Here is a 21,283-nt window from a genome sequence, read left to right on the forward strand (position 1 = left end):
AAATGCTCGAGAAGTGCGGAAACTTCCATCGGCAATTCCAGAATTATCTCTTGAAATGATTCGACAATTTTCATCTCCAAGAAACTCAGAATTTTTTTAATTTTCGGACGAGGTTTGGTAACTTCCCTCTCCGAGGATTTTGGGATGGAAGGATATCTCAGAGGAGGTTTGGACGAGGTTTGGTAACTTCCATCTCGCTGAGTATCAAAATTAGATCAAGATTTTTCTTTTTACTTCCTCTCATTTTAATTTCATTTTTATTTTCGACCTTTAAATTTTTATTAATTTTATCTCCATTTATGGAGATTTTAATTTCTTTATTATTTATAATTCCGTCTTCTTTCGTCTTTGCATTCTCACTTTCATTCTTATTTTTATTTTCATTAACAATCTCAATGTCATTTATATTCATAATCTCGTCTTCCTCTCTACTTATTACATTTTTATTTTGATTTTCGTTTAACAATTCTTCTTTACGATCAATATGTTTGGTTTCCCTTGGAGGAAAGGAATTTGGATGTGAATTTGTTAATTCTTGGAGGAAAGGAATTTGTTAATTCTTTCTGATAATCTAACGTCTTTATTCTGGTTTCGCAAAGGTCGATCATCTCATTCAGAGGTCTAAGATTTATGATCGGCACCCTGACTTCTACTTCTTTGTCCCGTATGTTTATGATATTTAAGTATGCTTTCCTCGAAACGTTTTCCACGATCGTGTCCCCTAGATAGATTCCGTAAGTTATCTTCAATTTCGGTACACATCCAATTTTGACATTAGGGTTGCCAATTCTTACATAAAATAACGATTCCGATCTGGGTGATACCACTATAGTTTCTGGCGAGAGAAAAGGTACTGGGATACCGGATACATCTATACATCCTTGTGCGTAATCAATTTTCGATTATGTTTGTTTAAAGAAATCGTTGCCTATACCAGCTTGTGGTATCGGAAAGTCGTTGGGTACTATGTGGAAATTTACTGTCAAAAAGAGTTAGCGTAGTTTCGCCAAGAGTAAAGACTGGGTAATCATTTATTCCGTTTAATTTTAGAATGTTAGAATAATTAATGCGTATCCCCAGTCAGATATAAAATTTTTCTTAATTATATTAGGTCCAGAACCGGTGTCTAACATAAGAGTTATGTGAGGGACTGTTCTTCTTATTTCTACCTGAACGGTCGGCACGCGACTATGTTTATCGAGGTTTACCGCTACTGACCGAGCGTTCGGAGCGTTTTTTATTGAGGCGCCGAGGATGTCAACGGGCGTGGAATCCGTTCGGTCCCCTGTTGCACGCCCGGCTTTGAGGGGCCGTTGGAGTTTACTGAATCCTTTGCCATTCGATTATTACTTGCGATGCGCAACTCGCAGTTTTCAAGGAGATGCCCTTGCGTTTTGCAATATCGGCAAAATGGTGTGTTATTATTGCTCGTAGTTCAATCCATTCTGGATCTGCAATCCCTAGCAGTGTGCCCTGCATTATTACAATTTTGGCAAATAATTCTTGCTTTATTTTCTGTCGCGCGTAGTTCGTTTTGCTTTTTCCAGCAATTATTAGCTGAGTGTCCCTGTCTATCGCACCACTGGCAAATCAAGAGAGGCTTGTTTTGATTAGTACTACGGCATGACTTCGCGTTATAACCGGTTTTAAAGCACAATTGACAGACAATCGTATTTTCTCGTATCACGTTAACAGTTCGACGTGATTGCGGGTCGTGCATTCGACATTTACTAGCATCGTGACCACGTTTTTTACAAATTAGTATTTCGTAATTCTGCTATGAATTTTGAATAAATTTTCTACAGTTACTGGCTAAATGTTCGTCTTTATAACAAATTTGGCAAGTTTCGCGTTGTAAGCTAATATTTTGCATTTTTGCGATATTACCACGCCGTATTAAATCTGATATTGCGCGCAATTCTCTTTCTATGCGTATCGCGTCGGCTACGGTTGCTTTAACATCCATCTGTGGGTTTCTTAATATTCTTTGTTCGATCTCTGGTTTTAATCCCTTGAGCATTTACACATGTCCCTTTCTAATGAATCTTTAATATTCTGTTCGGGAAGAGAAGGTCCCGAGCTTCAATATGCTTCGAGTATTTGCTTCCCTAAAATTTTCACTCTATTCGCGTATGTTATTACGTCTTCGTCGTTCCCTTGATAGACACATCCCAATTCCCCTTGTAGTTGATAGACATTTTTCGAAGAACCGTAAATTTGTTTTAAATATTTAGTGATTTGGGCAATACTGTTAAAGTCTTGATCCTGAATGGTTCGACGTGCTTCTCCGATTATACGCGTTCTAATGATTTTAGCAAATTGAGGCTCAGCCTCATCAGGAAGCATAGATTTCGCCTCTTCGCAACCCTCGATAAAATAATTCAATGGAATATTTTGTCCATCAAAGTATGGAATGGCTCCGACGGCGTACTTTAGCGTAGCGAAAGGATTATTTTGCATCATTTTTAAAGATTCTAGGTTTTTTGCTTTTTCGTCAAAATTATCAGAATTATTATTAACTGATGACGTTTCGCGTGCGGGAATATTAGATTCAAATGTTTCGCAAACAGTTTTGAATCGCTCCTCCGCTATCGAAGTGTCCTCCAGAAAAAAGGTGACGTGTTTGAAAGCGAGGAATTTAGATGGGGTGGATGTGTGTGTATGTGGGGTGGGGTGTATGGAGTGGATGTGTGTCGTTTTCGATGTGCCTGGCTTGAGTTTACCGCCACTCTCTAAACCGAATTTATAAAGTTCATCTATTTCGGACTTATTCGAACTTGATCTCGTACTCATTCCCGCTAAAGATCGCACTTTTTATATCCCGGACGAGCCCCCAAAATTTATTCTAGCTCTGTTATATCCGAGGTTCTAGAGGAAAGGTAATACCTTCCGTCAAGAGGAGGAGAACTCTGGTGGATACACGAAACCTTTGTTGCTCTCACAGATCGACGTCATGAGGTCGTGAGGACGTCGATCCGCGAGTCGAACGCGCGTTAAGGGGACAGGAATCGAGTCAGCGTCGGTGACGTTATAACCTTTACCTGCGCCAGCGCTATCGGTGGTCCGTTTTAGGTCAGAGAACCGAATCTCTTTTACCAGGAATGGACCTCGTGCGATCTTCAGGGAGTCGTGAACGGTTCGGGGTCAAGTTTTTTTTTGGTAAATAAATCAAGACGGAATTCGAGTTAACTATGATTTAATAATAAAAAAAAGGAAATACAATATGTTAATTTTAAGATTCTACGAAGTGACGCAAATATTACTGTGTACATTTGAATATGGAAGTAGTGGTTACAAAAATTTTATACATAGAACTTCAAATAATAATAAATAAAAAAATCTGATATCTATATTCCCAATTATTCTAACTGGGGCAAAAAATTGGTAATCGCGAACATATCGATGGGATCGGGTTGCAGGTATGGCGGGGGATTAGGGTGAGCGCTACGGAAAGCCTTCACTGGAACAAGGTAGGGAAGAGGGTCACGGGAAGTGTACATAGGAATAATATCATGAACTTGGTGTTTTGATATTTGATCCCAAAACTGGCTGTCGGGTTTAAACTTTCTTTTAATGTAAAAGGTTCCAGGAGGTGGATGGGTGGGAGAGCGGGGAAATTGACGGACGGTCGTAGAATTTTTCCACTTCGTCGAAGTGCTCTGGAGTGCACTGTTTCTCAAAGTCTGCCGCGGAGCGAAAGGCGATGGCGTATTGATGTAGAGAGATGTCAGAGAGTCTCGGCTCTACTTCGATTAAGCGCTCCGCGAGTTCGTCGGCGTGTCCGGTTTCGCGACGAATTCGACGTTTGTTGAGCTTCTCCCGACGGTATCGCAATGCCTGTTTCGTTCGCTTGTTCGGGATGGCATTCGTTTGGTTCACTATAAATACAAGAGTTAGGTGTGAGAGAGAGAGAGAGAGAGAGTGAGGTGAGAGTGATAGAAGAATTGAGGAATCGTGATAAGACAGCTTCATCGAATCAATCGGCGGCTTGCCAGGTGGGAATGTTGGGGAATCGGGGGAGGTAGCTTCACCGAGTCAATCGGCGGCTTGCCAAGTCAGTATGTGGAGAAATCAGGGAAAGCAGCTTCACCGAGTTAATCGGCGGCTTGCCCATTCGGAATGTTGAAGAATTTTAAGAAAGCAATTATGTCAAAATCGCGAACCAAACAGCCAATCTACCGCGGGAAAGGGGTAATAAAAATGGATTTATTTTTGTCGTGACGGGTGCTGATGATGAGCGAGAAGTGTGGTGCCTACGCTGGATCGTGGATCGTATCACATGTGAATAAAAGTATCGCGCACAAATCCTAACTGAAAAAATTGGCGACAACCTCGGATAGTCGCGTCCGTCAAAATGTGAGGCGATGTGAAGGGAGAAGAGAGCGATCCGCCTCCAAGTCGTGGTTTTTAAAAGTTCCAAAGGAGTGGGAATATCTGAGAGCGTGATGGATTTCCGCGTTGGCTTGTCGAATAATAGTTTAGAAAAATTGTGAATATAGAGGAAGGAGGGGAGCGGTGTTCTGTGAATTGTGGTTGTTTTTATATTTCCAGATTTCCTAGCAAATGATGGAATTAGTTAGTGAAAATTTTCCCATTCCATACCCTCAATCAATCATTGGTGTGGCCGCCAACGGCCGCTAATCGTTTCTTCTTGATTGGCGTTTCCCTTAGTTTCCCCACCAATTTGGGGAGTGTCATCCTCGAACGATCCGACGCGTTTCTTATCCATTAGGAATTTGCTTTTGTTAATATTTTTTATTTTTATTGATATGTTATAAACTTGTCAGTGCCGACAAAGCTGTCTATCGCAAGAATTATTTTTTTTTATAGTGAGACGTATCTCGAGAGGAATTTTTGTGTATTTATTTAGGGTTTCTTTAGATCGTTCGAAGCGCTTCATTTTCTGATTAGCAGCCGTTATCTTTTTCCGAAAGAGAAAAATTCGTGAAGTTCCCCGGACGTAACAATATATAAGATATAATATAGATATCATATCATTGACAGTATGCTGCTGACATAACACAGATATATCTCTTACATCAGCAGATAACACAGGTATATCTCCTACATATGCAGATAACATAGGTATATCTCTTATGTCTTTTGGATATAAATATTATTTTTTGTAAAATAAATTAGATAGAACACAAAAACAAAAAACTTAATTACTACTAAAATATGAATATCGAAAACGCAAAAGACCATTATTTGCAAAGAGAAAATTAAATAATTTGAAACATTTTATTACTCAAAAATATGCAAAAATATTTCTTCGCAAAATAAATTAACGTAACAAAGCAGTGAATCTTATTTTGAATGAAATCAATGTTACAACCTTATAAACAATAGTATGTATTAAGTCACTACTACTATGTCTCTGAAATATTTTTTATATTTTTTATATTTTGTTTCACGTCTCGTAAATAGATATGTCCTTACATTTCATTCCCTACATATTCCTACATTATATGCTTGATTTGTACGTACTAATAGAGTTAAATGTTAATTTTCTAACATATTTCTCCATATTATCAGATATAGAACAATTATATATAGCTATAAATATAAGAATAAGTATGTTTTGTATTACATAATAAATAATTAAAGCATATTTTACTAATTTCACAAGTAAAACGTGTTTAAGATATAATCATTAATATGTTATTTATAATATTGTTATTTATTAATATTGTTATTTATATAATACTCTATCTATAGCAACTGAGAAAGTAAATAAATATATACAAATTAATGAACGTGAAAATTTTTATGTATAGTGTATAATTATTACTCACAAGAAATTAAGATTTCCATATGTTCGTTTTCAATATTTTCATTCGAATTAAGCAAATCTTTAAGTGTTGTGTCAACATCAAACACTAAAAAATAGTGTACAAATTTTTTTATTGTTTAAAATAGATTATGTTTAAAAAGTTATTTTAGCATTATCATACCGTAAGATACTGGAATTTCATCATTTTCTTGAGTATCACAATCTTTACTATCCATATACATTTCGTTCCTTCCATTCTTTTCAGGAAAAATTATTTTTATATTAAAATAAAAATATTGTAATAAATTAATTAACATTGTATTAAAAATATATAGATATTATATCATATATAACATATCTATAATAATTAGTATTTATGAGATAATTTAGAAAAAAATAAATATTTATATACCATATGATACAAGTATATCTTGCTGAAAGCTTTGATGTTTAGAGATATCATTATCATCATTAGATATGTTTTTCTGAGAATTATTTTCTAAGTTGGAGATATTAATCTTATTGTTATTTGGATTATCACATATTATGGCTTTGTTTGCTTTTCCTGAAAAATCTAATACGTCAATGTTGCTTTTATAATTTACTCCTGATTATTTTCTTACCCCTACAGAATTTTATAAAGTGCTTCTAACTAATTTACATAGTGCAGTACCATAAACATTTTCTGGACAGTTACAATTTGAACATATTATTTAAACTTTTATTCAAATTTCTTCATCTTTACTGCTGTGTTAATATTTATTAAAGTGTAACAATAGTTTAAATAGACCTCATAATTCATATTCAATAAAATTATAATAAAAAATAAGTATATACTTACCGTTTATATCTATCTGAATATTTTTTTGATAATCAATATCTGATGTATCTATTTTGTTCCTCATATTTATATTATAAGAACTTTGTTGTATCATTTTGTCAATATCTATTTAAAAAAAATAATAATATTTATCATATATAGTATTTAAATATTCATATTCCATATAAAGTAGAAAAGCTAATACGAAATATAAAATAAGAATACAAAATCATCACAGAATGTAAAAACGATTTTCTGATTATCATTAACCATATGTTTACCACTTGCAAACTTTTCATAGTTATTGCTAATGATAGATCAGAACAATATTAGAGGTTTATTTGAATTAATAAACCTCTTTGAATTAATAATGAATTTTTTAATATTGTTTCAATAATTTTCCATCATCTGTAAAAATAAAACAATTATTTTTTTCCACGTTAATTATATTTACTTAATTTTCTAATTTTATTTAATACTTGTGTTTAATTATTTCGTTCTGTAAAAAAAAAGAGATATGTTATTTCCATAAAATCATCTTGAGAATAAAGTAAATTAAAATAATAAAATTGAATCAAATAATTTTACATTTAAAACATAATAGTTTGACTAAATATTTATTCTTCTGTGTTAGTGTAATGTTACATTATATTATTTTATACAACACTTAACACATAAAATTCTTTTACTTACTGTTTATTTTTTTGCTACTATTTACTTTTTTACTATAACAGTTGCAGGATATCTCTGTAGAGTAATAACTGTTTATTAATAACTGTAATAACTGTTTATTACTGTATTTGACTGTTGTAACGTTTTGTTTATTGTAAATATAGCTCGAACAGCACACATAATAAACGTTGTCATGAAATTTAACTATTGCATACATCTTAAATTAATAGATTGAAATAAAAACGGATAACGAAAATTTAATAAAATAATTGTAGTACAATCGTATGAAAGATGTATAATCTACAAACGAGTTGCCAGAATAATGAAACGCTTAAACAGCTTTTGTTTTTTAGTGTTACTAATATTAAGCGGCAAAATTTTAAAAATGAGTAAATCAACGAATCGCAATGGCTGTGTTCAGTGGAGAAAACAGCTTAATAAGTGTTTTGCGCTGATTGAATTATATTTTTAGATCTAAGTTAAGATAGGACGATTTCTCTAGATCTAAGAATATAATCCCATTCAAAGCAATTATTAAGCAGCTCTTATTGCTGAACGCAGGCTTTGGTCATGCGCTGACGAGACCTTTCCCTCTGCAAATAGGACGCCACAATCTTTGCTATAGCTTATCTGCAGAAACCATAATAAGCGAATCTATAGGCAAATTTTTCGCTGTGTATGAGTGTCATAAAAACGAAGACGTGTGCACTTCAAATTTCTAATATTAAATTAAATGTTAAGGGATAAATGTTATCAACAATGATTACTAATTGTTAGTCATAGAAACATATTTTCATACGTATGACAGAGTACATATATAGAAAATGTACACATACTGATAGAAGACATTGAAGCAATGAAAACATAATGCCATTACACACTGATTGTACAGTGATATTTCCTAGCTAGATAATCTATCACACATTCATGACTGCAATTTCTTCCAAAATTGTAACACATATCTCATAAATTTTCCAATATATGACAGAAAAATTATTGCAATATTGTTATATCGCAGCAATATTGCTGCAACATAACAGCAAAATTTGTGCTGTATGTGAATTAACTGAATGTTAAACATGAATAAATGATATTCAATATTTCAATTTTGGAGCAAATATACTCTCGTTCGTATTCAACCGCGCATTACATTTGAAATAATCAATAAAAAGTCAAAATAATTTACATTCACATGTGTATACATATATTCTGTCATATGAATGAGATTTCGCTGCAAACTTGCATTGCTTGTGATTTGTACTTATAAAGTCTGAGACACAATGAAAAGGAATAGGGGATACAAGGGCTTATTACAAATGCTTTGAAGCATTTTTTGATTGGTGCATTAGTAAAATTCTTTGATTGGACAATCAAACGCTTTGAAGCATTTATAGCATTTATTACATTGATCGTAGTCAGGAACAGAGAAGCAACAGGTAATAGATTTCGACCAATCAGTAGCTGTGAAGAATATCGGAGTTATTTCTGATTGATCGAACCTTCTGCCAGTTCCCTATTTTTGTTGTCTATATTTTTCATTGTGCTTTCAGCTTAGATACACTTATGATATACATAATATTAAAGTAAATTTTATAATAATGCAGAAACTACAATACAGTCATTACAAATTTAAAGCATAAGAATTAAATTTTCAGAAAGTAAGAAATTAACCAATCACTGTAAAATATGGAAAGAATGATTGATCGGGATTGGATAACTTCTGGCTTAAAGTTTAAAACTTTAATTTTATATTTTCTACAATAAGCTTTCTACAATAGGCTAATAATAATGGATCATAAGTCAGAAACTAAGAATTGACCACACACAGATTAAGTATAATAACAACACTATGATTGGTCGACTATGATTGGTCAATTCTTAATTTCTGACTTATGATCCATTGCTAATACTTTAATGTAGAAAGTCTATTACGCTATAAATTCTCGCTACAGAAATCGTTTAATGGTATAACATAACATATTACATTTTAATTGTCTCAATTAAAATGTGAGTTTTTATTCGTATATGTATATATCCAGTTGTGTATAACTATAAATTAAAGTGATTCGCTTTAAAGCTGCAATATTAAACCGAATATTAAATAAACATAAATGATGCTTAACTTTCCGAGTTTATAGTGAAAGATATTTATTAAATTCGGAAAAATAAACAGAGCCTGACTCGGGATCCCTCGTCTATTACCAAGACACTTAGTCTGCACGACCGCGACGACTCCTCACTGTTAGTTGTTTATATTCCGAATCTCTTTCATGACCGCTTACGGTCGTCCAATTCTTACAGTAGCAAAATGTATTGTCGTTCGTCTGGCAGATTATTGTGCACATAGATAGAATATACCATATTTGTGCACATAGATAGAATATACTATAATATATTAAATGCAATATGCTATTAATGTAGATGGGAGTGTATTTTATACAAAATCACAATTATGATCATGTATCCTTATGTAATTTTCAGTAAATGTTAATATTGCAACTATAAAGGAAATTTAACTCATGAATATATGATTTTCTAGATTATCTAATCTAGAAAATATCACACGTAAAAACATACTGTCTTTTTATCGTATCAATTTTTTTACCATATATGCATTCGTATATGTATTTTGTATTTATATGTGCATTTTATCATACGAATGAGACTGAATTCCGTTTCAAACTCGCAACCATTATACGCAACATTTATCTTCGATTAATATTTGTTTTAATATTGAGTATCTGAAACGGTACGCACCTAATTTTATGATATAATATGTACATAGACATAATTTATTGAGATATTGAGAAAGTAATATGTTGCTATACGTGATGTTTTATAGATTAAATAATTGGTTATACGATCACGAATGTGGTCATTTCACTTCAAAACTGTAATATTAAATCAATTGAACAAGAATACACAACATTCATGGATTTCGTGTGTTTGAAGTTGAACGTATTTTCGTATGACAGACAGAATGTGCATATGAGTGGGAATTATTTTCACAAAGCAAATACAATGCTATTATGGGGACAAGAATGTATTTTGCTACATTATCGCAAATTACTCGTAAGTATCATTCATTCCTATTTAATTTTTAATTTAATATTGTAGCTTTAAAGAGATTTGCACGCATGAACGCATGATAAATTGTCTAATCTAGAAAACATAATGTTTTTTGTCGTTAGTTGAACGTTTTTCTCGTTCGTATGAGAGAATTTATGCTCACATAATGTATGTGCATAAATATAATTTAATTATATTTATATTAACCATATATAATTTGCATAATAATTTATGCACTTAAGAATAATATCAATAAATATATAACGTGTCGTTACATGTAATAATATAGATTAGATATTCTGTTATACGTTTATAAGTGCAATCTTTTAAACAAGAACAATGATATTAAACGAATATTAAAGAAGAATAGATGATATTCATGATGAGTATTGCGAATTTGTAGCAAGACATACTTTCGATCGCATTAGTATAATATATTTCAAATCTAACGATGATTTCTATTATATATGCATATATTCAAATGTGTTCTGCTTCAAAAGCATTGCTCGCGATTTGTTCTAATAATTAAATGATACGTAACCCTCAAAGCAGGTTTTACAATAAGAATTCAAAGCATAAGTCCTGGTCTACTGTTACGTCCCGAGATAGAGTAGAACGGTTAATGGAATTTGGGAAAGGACATCTAGTGTATTTATGTTCAATGGCGGCGCTGGATACGATTATAATATATATTTTCGAATTAGAGCCCGCGACCGAGCGGAAATATGTTTTATTAATATAATAATCGGGATATTGTATTGTAAAGTTACGATTGTTGGTGTAATTAGTTATGAAATTACGATCCAAAGTTATTTAATATGACAGAAAGGAATGATTTCTTGGGTTATTGTAAAATATAACACGAATAAATAGTTACATTAAAATAATAATAATAAAGAAAATAATAATAATAATATAATGATAGTAATGAAATACAACTTAATCAATATAAAAAATATGAAATATATAATAATAATGAGATAAGATGTGAATATGATAATTAAATTCTAAGTTATCTTCGAAATTCATATAAATAATGATATTAAAACGAAGTGAAAATCAATAATATACTATAAGCAAATCACATAATATAATATAAGAAAATCAGTAATATAATATAAGTAAATCGAATAATATAATATAAGAGAATCAACTAATGTAATATAAGAAAATCAGTAATATAATACAAGTAAATCGAATAATATAATATAAGAAAATCAAATAATGTAATATAAGAAAATCAGTAATATAATATAAGTAAACCGAATAGTATAATATAAGAAAATCAAATAATATAATAAAAGAAAATCAGTAATATAATATAAATAAATCGAATAGTATAAGAAAATCAAATAATATAATAAAAGAAAATCAATAATATAATATAAATAAATCGAATAGTATAATATAAGAAAATCAAATAATATTCCAAATAGTATTAGAAATGATGATTACCTTAAATTGTTAGAGGCAAGTTATTAAATGTTAAATTAGAATTCTAGTGATTTCATTTTCCTTTCCTTTACTTTTCCTTTGTAATTATAAGATTCAGCGGTTTGAGATAGTGACTGGACTCTCTGACGATTTGGTAACGACTGTCTTCTTCGGAGGTTCGTTCACCACTGCTTCGTCCGCGCCCAAGCCGTCTAGGGTAGGGCCAGGCGCAAAGGGGAGAAGCAAACAAAACACTCCTCGACTGAGCATTTATTTTGTACTACAATTATTTGTGAGAGAATAGGAAAAGTAAAAGAAAGAGAAAGGAGAAAGATAAAACTAAACCTAATATTTTCGAAGATATCATTAATGCTTAAAAGTAAATCTTATTATTCAAAACGAGAATTCATTTAATTCATTTTCGTCGTCGGTTAAATTTTGCTGCGCAACAAAAGGCTCTCCGAGTTGACCCTTCGTTTGAAAGTTTACGTTAGAAATATTTGAGTGCGCTAAGCCTCCCCTTTTGTGTAAACTAAAGGTCATCGAACGCGTCTCTCTCGTCTCTTCTACAATTGTAACATCGAGAACCGAAGAGGAGACGATTCGAGAAAAGAAAATTAAGTTATAGAATTATATAGAATTATATTTTCAAATTATACATCCAAAAGAAGACAATAATAATGGTAATAAAATAAAATTATGTCTTATCGCGAGACGGAGGAAAATGAATTCTCGCTTTACCATTGATTATCTTAATAATAATAAGAATTATATATATAAAAAAAAAGAGGAACATATATATATAAAATGGTAAGACTATAGAATGATGAAAGTTATATCCTAATATTCAAACTTTAATATTTAAAATTATATATTTTAATATTTAAAATCTCAATATTTAGAATCTTATATCTTAATATTTAAAGTTACGCATGCGTTAACCTAAGTTCGACTGCACTACGTCATTTTGGATGAACGTCCGCAAGTTTTAATTTTCTGCGGACGTTACACTACAATAAGTGATTTAAACCTTAAGCCATAAAAAATGGATGAATCATAGTCGAAAAACAGGAGAATAATCGACTATGATTGGTCAATTTCTTATAGCTTAAGGTTTAAATCACCTATTGTAGACCAGGATTAATGGAAAAGATAGGGAAAGCTGTATTTAGTATATCTATGACTAGTGCAGTGTAGAGGAAAAGAACAAACCTAAAGTTTATTTTTTGTAACTAATATATATATACATTCATTGTACTTAAAACGAAAAAGATATATATTTAAAGTTTTGTGGAAGCAAGATAGAACAATTTAGTGAAATCTAGTGCAGAAACGAAGAGCATTTATGATTGGTTACTTAGCTCGCGCTAGAGACATTATAATAAGAGACTGACTGATCCGAAACTGACGATTCTGATCCGCCAATCAGAGACTCTGATTCGTCATGTTTTGACTAAATCCTACGAGAAAGAAATATACATCATCTCACTCTAACCAATAGCGATACTTTTTTACACTTTGCATGTGCATTGATTTAAGTATATTGTGCATGTGTATTACAAACACGTGAAAAGCGTGATAATATATTAATAAATAATAAAGATATTAAAATTGCAAAATATAATCATAAACTAATTAATTTTGATAAATCAATATAAAAAATGGGTGAATGTTCATTTTTTTATTTAAATTTTATTTTATATTGTTATAAAGTTTGTTTATAATAATAATAAATATGTATAATAATCATGTATAATAATCATGTTGTTGTACCCCGGATGGGCAACGATAATATTAGGGATAGTCGGATTCGTTAAGTCTAAGGAGTTAGGACTCCGAGCAGGATCAAAAGAATGTAGGGATCTTCTTGAATTCACTAACACACTTTCTTTATTTTTAATTGATTTATTTAATAAATGCATAAATTCTTGAGATTAGTATTTCTTATTTTATTACTTTACATACGGTTAAACGTCGGCGGGCGGCTCGGCGCGTATCGCGTTACTCTGGCGGTTGACGACCGAGTATGTCACCTGAGATGTTGATAGTACGGCTCGTGTGAACTTCGCCGCGCTTTCGTAATATCTTGCGCGATGTTTATAATAATGATTCCGAACGACACGTTATTCTTGATTCTCTTGACTCCGCCTTGTGTCACCGGTTATATAATCTGATCGATGCCCGATCAGCATTCCGATTGGTTGCGTCGATCGGTTGCGTGATATTGATTGATCAATATTACGCTCGGTTTGATCATCAAATTTAGGAATTTGCTGATAGGCTTTTCGCAATGTTCTCGCGTGATGCATTTCTGCGGTCTTTCGAAAGACTGGTCGCAATTTCGGCGGTCACACATTTGTGTCGTCTTTCGAAAGACTTTTCGAAATTCATGCGGACTATTTTTGTTGTCATGCGGACTACTTTTATTATTAGTTGTAGATCTGGCTACAACAATGTATAATAATCCTTTTTAAGAAAAGGCATGACATCGATACTTGCATCTCTCGAAATTTCCTCGAAGTTTAGTGTTGATGCTTTTCCGCGATGGGTTCTCTCACTGGCTAACTTTGTGAATAGCTCTATTGATTTCATAGAAGATCATTTTGACAATTATGTATCAAAAAATTAAAAATATTATAATGTAACCGTAAAACGTCTCTATCTCCGCGTCGCTCGGTTTTGCAGGATAGCGTCGATCGGTTTTGTCAGGATTCGGTACGAGAAATAAATTATCGTGTCTTTTGATATTTCTAGGTTTATATTTACAACGCCTGACTAGCTGTCTTTATATTTACAATATTTACAGGTATTTCGCCGTTGGTACGGCGAAAAGACGCGCGGTTTCCACGTATTATACACAATCGTTTTTGCTCGCGGTCGGTTTCGCCGAATTTCGTCGCGTTCTTCGATAGGCGCGACGGTGCGCGGGGATCTCGGCCGGTTTGTTTTGACGGATCAGCTGCGAGTGTCGATATGACGGATCAGCTGTGTGCAAGGTTTATGACGGCTCGAATGCAGGAAGCTCCCTGCTTCTCGCTCGTCAAAGGAATATGTGCACAAGGGCTTTCTTTGTGGAGCCCAGGTTGAGAAGCTCCTCAACCTGTGAGTACTTGTGCGCTGGTGGATATTAGAGGAGCGATCGGCCAGAAGCTCCTGACACGATAGGTAGCACCCTAGATCGCTTTTGCTGGAGAGGATTCGGAATATCGAGAGCAGTGTCGGACTGGTCACTGTCTCGCTGGGAATCGGTCTCGTTTATCTCCCGGACTCGCTTAATATACCCGAGCCGGCCATCGGTCGGGTTTCGTCGGGAACGGGTCGGCCGGACTCGGATCGGGGTAGTTTCCGGGGGATGTCTCGTCGGAATCTCCGCGATAATTCGCCGAACACGCTCGGGAATTCCGCGAGGATGTTCGGTGGCGCGGTCGGTAGCGGGGCCGGCGGTGGTGGCCTTATCGCGTATCTGTTGTCTCACGCGGCGCGCACGTGAAGCCGCGTGATCATCGGTTTTGCCGCGTCCGCTGTTCGACGGGCTTTTCTCGACGGTGGGATCGCGGACGGATCGCCGTGTCGGCGCCCCGACGGTTGATCGGTCGGGGACGCTTATTACTGTTAACAATTGTTCATATAATATTAAGTTGTTAGTAATTGAGGGGGGGGTGAGTCGGGTGTCGTTATAACCGTAGTATAATAGTAACAGTATTAATATTAATTTTTGCTCTTGTGTTGAAAAAGATAAATAGCGAAAAAAAAGATAAATAAATAGTATAAATTAAAAATTGTTAATATTAAAGGAAATATATTAATAAATATGATATATTAATAAATATATTAATAAATTGGTAATATAATTATGTAAAATAAAATTTTATAAATATATACATTTTATTACCTTTAAAATGCTTATGTTTTTAAATTATAATATTACAATTTAAGATTAATATAATTAATGTATTTGAAAATAAATGGGAATAACCACAAGATGGCGAACCAATCAAAAATTGCTTTTTCGTAACGAATCTCTTATTATAGGATGCATTCGTTTATGCAGTGTTTTGTGCATTCATTACTTTCTCATCTACTTATCATGTGATTGAAATTTACCGAACGAATAACTGCGTGAATAACTGCACGGATCATACCTTCCAATAGAAATTGAGCCGATTGTTTGAATGATAGGTAAAGAGAATTTTATACTCGAAAATTTATATTCGAATAATTAAAATGTAATAAAACTTTTTTATTGTATAAAAGATAATATTTTATTGATATTAAATTTAATTGATATAAATAATGGATATTATAAAAAATATTTAATCTATAAATTTTACTTAAAAGTTAGATATTAATTTTTTGTGAATTATATTTTATTATTCTTATTTTTTCTTATTTCTTCTTATTTTTATTATTTTTTTTATTCTTATTTTTTATTCTTACTTTTTCTTATTTTTTTTTATTTCATCTTATTTTTATTTTAATTATATTTTATTATTCTTATTTTACTTGGATTAATTTGTTTCTGACCCTTTTCGCTTCTTATTTTAATAAAATTCATTTTGGTGTTCGTTTACGCAATACTGCAAGCAGAGCATCCAAAGCAGGAGGTCAATCATGTAACTTTACGTGAAATTTTTCATTTTTCACTTTTTACTTTTCATTTTTGGGATCGATCATGTAACTTTTCCTCTAGGGCGGAAACGTGAAAAGTGAAAAGTTTCATGTGAACTTACGATCATGTAGGATTTTGCGGGATCATGTAACCCTCTCAAATGTGAAAATGTGAAATTTTTCACGTGAACTTTTCGCCATGTACCTTGGTGGCGGAAATCTAGGGAATTAAATATGCTTCGGAATGAGAGAAGATTAGAGTTGCGTAAGTGTCGGTCCACAATAAGTATTTAATCTTTAAGCCGTAAGAAATTGACTAATCATAGTCGAGTATTCTTTTCATATTTGATTATAATTGGTCAATTTCTTACTTTTTAAAGCTTAAATCACTTATTGTGGACCGACACTTAGGATTAAGTATACGTAATACATATACAATTGGTTATTAAAAGATGTATATAATACTGTACCAATAAAATAATTTTCATTTTCATTCACTATAAAATCTATGAAACTATGTTTCATGATTTCATTTTCCACGCATCCAAGCTACATACATAATTACTGTACGTGAAAAGTTTCACGTGAAATGTCAAGGGGGTCAATCATGTAACTTTATGAAATTTTTCACTTTTCATTTTTCACTTTTTACTTTTCATTTTTCACACCTTTCACGCAAAATCGTACATGATAAGTTCGTGAAACTTTTCACTTTTCACGTTCCGCCCTAGGGAAAAAGTTACATGATCGACCCCCAGAACTTCCGAGATAGCTGTACAGATGAGATCCCTGCGTAAACGAACGACGAACTGCACTGCAGTTTACTTTCGCAGACGGAATAAACGAACGACATCTGCGATAGTGACTGTATAAACGAATGCACCCATAGGTTGCGTTCCGTTTCACGCATAGCACGCATCATTCGCATAATCAATGCTTAGCGCATTGGCTGCGTTTCATTTCATTATGCGCACGATGTACATTTTGAAACGGAACGATGTTAGAAGTGTGAAATTAAGATGGATTCCACAATAATAAACTGTGCTGTCGGTGTGACAATGTTTTTAATTAATGATGTTAATGAAAGTGACAGTAGTGAATCATCCATTTGGAGTTCTGATGATTATTATAGTGACAAAGAATATGAGAACAATTTGAGCATCAATGATTTAGAAATTTTATATTCGGTTTTAATGGTGAATGAAACTCGTGGAGAAATTTTTAAATAACAATTTTTAAAAAAAAAATAACAGATTTTGTTGAAAGAGTCATCCCTGGATACACAAGGCGCGTATTCAAAGAACATTTTCGGTGAAAATGAATGTTTACATACATATTTTTTATTCAACCTGACTTATGTTTTAAAATATTTATAAATCGTTTACATAGTACTTATTTTCTATATTCAATTTTATTTATCAATTTAAAGCAATGCCAAGAAATTATAGTAGTTTTATATCTTGCAAAATGTTTCCAGAAACATTTGAAGTAGTGTTACAATTAATTGGACCAGAACTAAGAGCCATAAATATATTGCCTGGAAGAAAACCTATTTCTGCCGAAAAGCAACTTCTTATTGCAATTTGGTTCATGTCTACTCCTGATTCTTATAGGTATGATCTCATACATAAAATATTATATTAATTATATTAAAATATTATATTAATATAAATTTAAAGAAAGAAAACAAAAAATTATTAGTAATTAATAATTAATAGTAAATTAAATTAAAACCAATGTTTAATGTTTAAACATACATGATAGAAGATAGAAAAATTATTAATTATTTCATAATAATATTTTATTTATATTATTATCTTCAGGTCTGAAGACAATAATATAATCATCGACGAAATTTGGAATTGGAAAAGCAACTGCATTCAGAGAATTAAGACGAGTAACGTATGCTCTACATTGTATTGCTCCTTAGTTTATTCAGTGGCCCAAAGATGCAGTTGCCACAAAAATAATAAGGGAATTTGAACAAGTTTGTGATTTTCCAAACGTGATAGGTATTATTGATGGAACTCATATTAAAATTCGTGCTCCAAAAGAAGATCCAGACTCGTACATAAATAGGAAAGGTTTTCATTCAATTAATGTACAAGTTGTCTGTGAGTCGCGTGGACTATTCACACATTGTTATACTGGGCATGTAGGATCTGTGCATGATGCAAGAGTTTTTCGGAACTCACTAGTGGCAGATTTTCTTCAATTATCTCCAATATATTTTTTTAATAATTCTCATATTATTAGAGATGCTGCATATGGTATCCATCCACATGTTATGGTACCTTTTAGAGATAATGGTCATCTGATAAATGCGCAAAAAAATTTTAACTATTGTTTGTCATCTGAGAATGGTAATTGAACGGGCAATAGGTCATCTGAAAGTTCGTTTTAGGATTCTCTTAGACTGTTTACCTTTAACAGATGTTAGAAAAATTCCAGAATTTATTTTTATTTTGGCTTGTTGTGTATTACATACATTTGTATTTTGCAAAACGATATAATTGAACTGATGGGTATATATAGAAATGAAGACGAAATACCTGTTTTACATGATAATGCAGTTGAATTAGGAAATGCTAAAAGAAATGTAATTATGAATGCTTTACCAAGGAAAATATAACATTAAAATATATGTAATACTGAACAACATGTGTATATATAAAAATAAAAATATATTTAAGTAATAATTAAGTAAAAAACAAATTAAATGTTTGTTTTTGTTCAGTTATTTTATTCTGAATCCATATATCTTTGGCCATTTTAAAATTATAATTCGCGTATTGAAGTTTTTACTATATAAATATAAAATTATAAATGAACGCCAAGTTTTAACTTAGTAATTAAAACATAAAACTTAAATTCATTTTCAAAATAGTCGTAATATAAAACTAAAAATAATATAAAAACAAAATAACATAAGCTAAATATTATTTTAATGTAAATATTTAAAATATTAAATACATATAGGATGATATCATTGATTTCAAAAATATTTTCTTCGTAAAGGAGTATAACTAAAAATATTATAGTTTTTACTAATTAATTAATATCACTTCTTACATTAATATCACTTATTAGATTAATATCGCTTATTACATTAATATCATTTGTACATATTGTCGATAGATCACAGACTTGTTACAAACTAGCTATCACATAAAAAATAGAATGTAGGGCATACCACCGAAACAATGCCATTACGGAAATTATAGGACTATTTCTTTTTGCTATAGATAAATATAGAGGTGTCAAAATTATTTTTGCTTTTCAATTAAAAGTTTCATAATTTCAATCAATGATTTTTGTATCTCCATTTTCTCTTCATGAATTTTTCTTTGTTTTTCTTTACGCTCGATATACCGCTGTGCTTTTAATTTCTCACATTCTTTCCTCTCTTCTTCTCTTTTGGTCATTGCTGTGTCCTATCTTGTCTTATATCATCAATGAAATTCTTCAGGACAGTCTCAACTCTTCGCTTTTTGCTTGGATCTAAAATAGAAATTAATTATTAAAGCATGCAGACAAAGACAAAGAATGTATAAAGAATTGAAATCTTATTGCTTTATTATTACTAGATGGCAATGAAGGTGATTCTGTCACATTTGTTGGCTTAACTGGACCTTCGCTTGATGCAATCGTAGGTGGCATCACAAAAGTCTTTTTCCCAAAAATTGAGTTCATCACCTTCAAAATTATAATTATGTAAAAGCATTTATTTAAATTATATAAATCAATTATGTAAAAAATTATTTATAAAATTCAAATAGATTACATATAAAATTAACAGTATCAAATTTGTATTTCATTTTCTAATACATTATTTACAGAAATAAGAAACCGATTTACCGAATAAAAGGCCCATGTATTCCGACAATTTTCACTCTTTTTATTTTGTTCGCTTATGTTTTTAAATGTCCTTTTAAGACCAGACATCTTTACAGAGCATTGCAACCCAGTTACAACATATTTTCCGTTGGAATTTTCTCTTATTTTTTCTGCTAATTCAGCCCAAATAGTAGCATTCATTTCTTTTAGATCCCGAATTGAAGTCGGATTCTTTCTCCCGATACAATTCTAATAGTAAATATACTGCAGCATTAGACCATACGTCCTTTTGTATTCGTCGAACAATCATTTTCTTCGGAATCAACATTTTCAGATAATGCTGATGAAGGCTGACTAATTTCTAAAGAACTTGAGAAGTCAATAGAATTATTCTGCTTACTGATTTCTCTGTTTACAAGCGATTGCAGCAACTTTTAATCTGTAACAAGTATTCCTAATATAATTTATATTTACAGCCAATAATTGAATAAATAGAAAAATATAGTCCCTTTAAAAATACTTTTGGAAGTAGTGGAAATATTAATTCAAAAACCGAAAAATAACCCAATTGAGTATTTTCACTACTGTCAAAAAGCTTTTTCCATAAGAAATGATCTACTTGTATTTGTTGTAATCTATATAACCTTCAAATATATTCGACTAAATGTTACTTGTTTGAACTTTATTAATTATTTCCTAAGAGTAAGAAATAATGTGATGACGCTCTTCAATGAAGACTGGGAACTCTAATAATGTCTCTTCCATATCTTCACACTGACACTTTTATGTAAAACTAGAATTCAACACTTTTCACAATGCCATATGCAATTACACAATCGCATAGAACGCATAAGCTGCTACAGCTTGAACTTGAGCTGATGCGTGCATTATGCGCTGCAGGTGGTGGGGATCTAGGGGATTCTAAGCGCTGTTTATGCGCAAATTGAATGAAACGTTTTTTATGTCATTCGTGCGCATAATGCGCGAAACGGAACGCAACCATAGTGTCTCTAGCTCGCGCATGTGCAGTTCAATTTCATATATGCCAACATCAAAGGTGCCGATAGCGA

At 32.0% G+C, this 21,283-nt stretch overlaps 1 long non-coding RNA gene and 1 pseudogene across 2 annotated transcripts; one reads left to right on the top strand and one right to left on the bottom strand.

Moving 5' to 3' along the window:
- Positions 1 to 283: 283 nt before the first annotated feature.
- LOC148936384 (uncharacterized) lies at positions 284 to 11,830 on the top strand. Its single transcript, XR_016139574.1, has 2 exons — positions 284 to 10,337; positions 10,887 to 11,830. It is a non-coding gene; the product is annotated as an uncharacterized LOC148936384 (long non-coding RNA).
- A 7,268-nt stretch (positions 11,831 to 19,098) lies between these two features.
- Positions 19,099 to 20,978, bottom strand: LOC105425725 (uncharacterized; annotated as a pseudogene). Its single transcript, XR_016139573.1, has 4 exons — positions 20,885 to 20,978; positions 20,235 to 20,652; positions 19,961 to 20,072; positions 19,099 to 19,877 (listed from the first exon to the last, which is right to left on the bottom strand). The product of XR_016139573.1 is annotated as an uncharacterized LOC105425725 (transcript).
- Positions 20,979 to 21,283: the final 305 nt, after the last annotated feature.

Source organism: Pogonomyrmex barbatus, unplaced genomic scaffold, assembly GCF_055798465.1.
Source record: "Pogonomyrmex barbatus isolate J1 unplaced genomic scaffold, ASM5579846v1 scaffold22, whole genome shotgun sequence".
In the NCBI taxonomy this organism is placed as follows: domain Eukaryota; kingdom Metazoa; phylum Arthropoda; class Insecta; order Hymenoptera; family Formicidae; genus Pogonomyrmex; species Pogonomyrmex barbatus.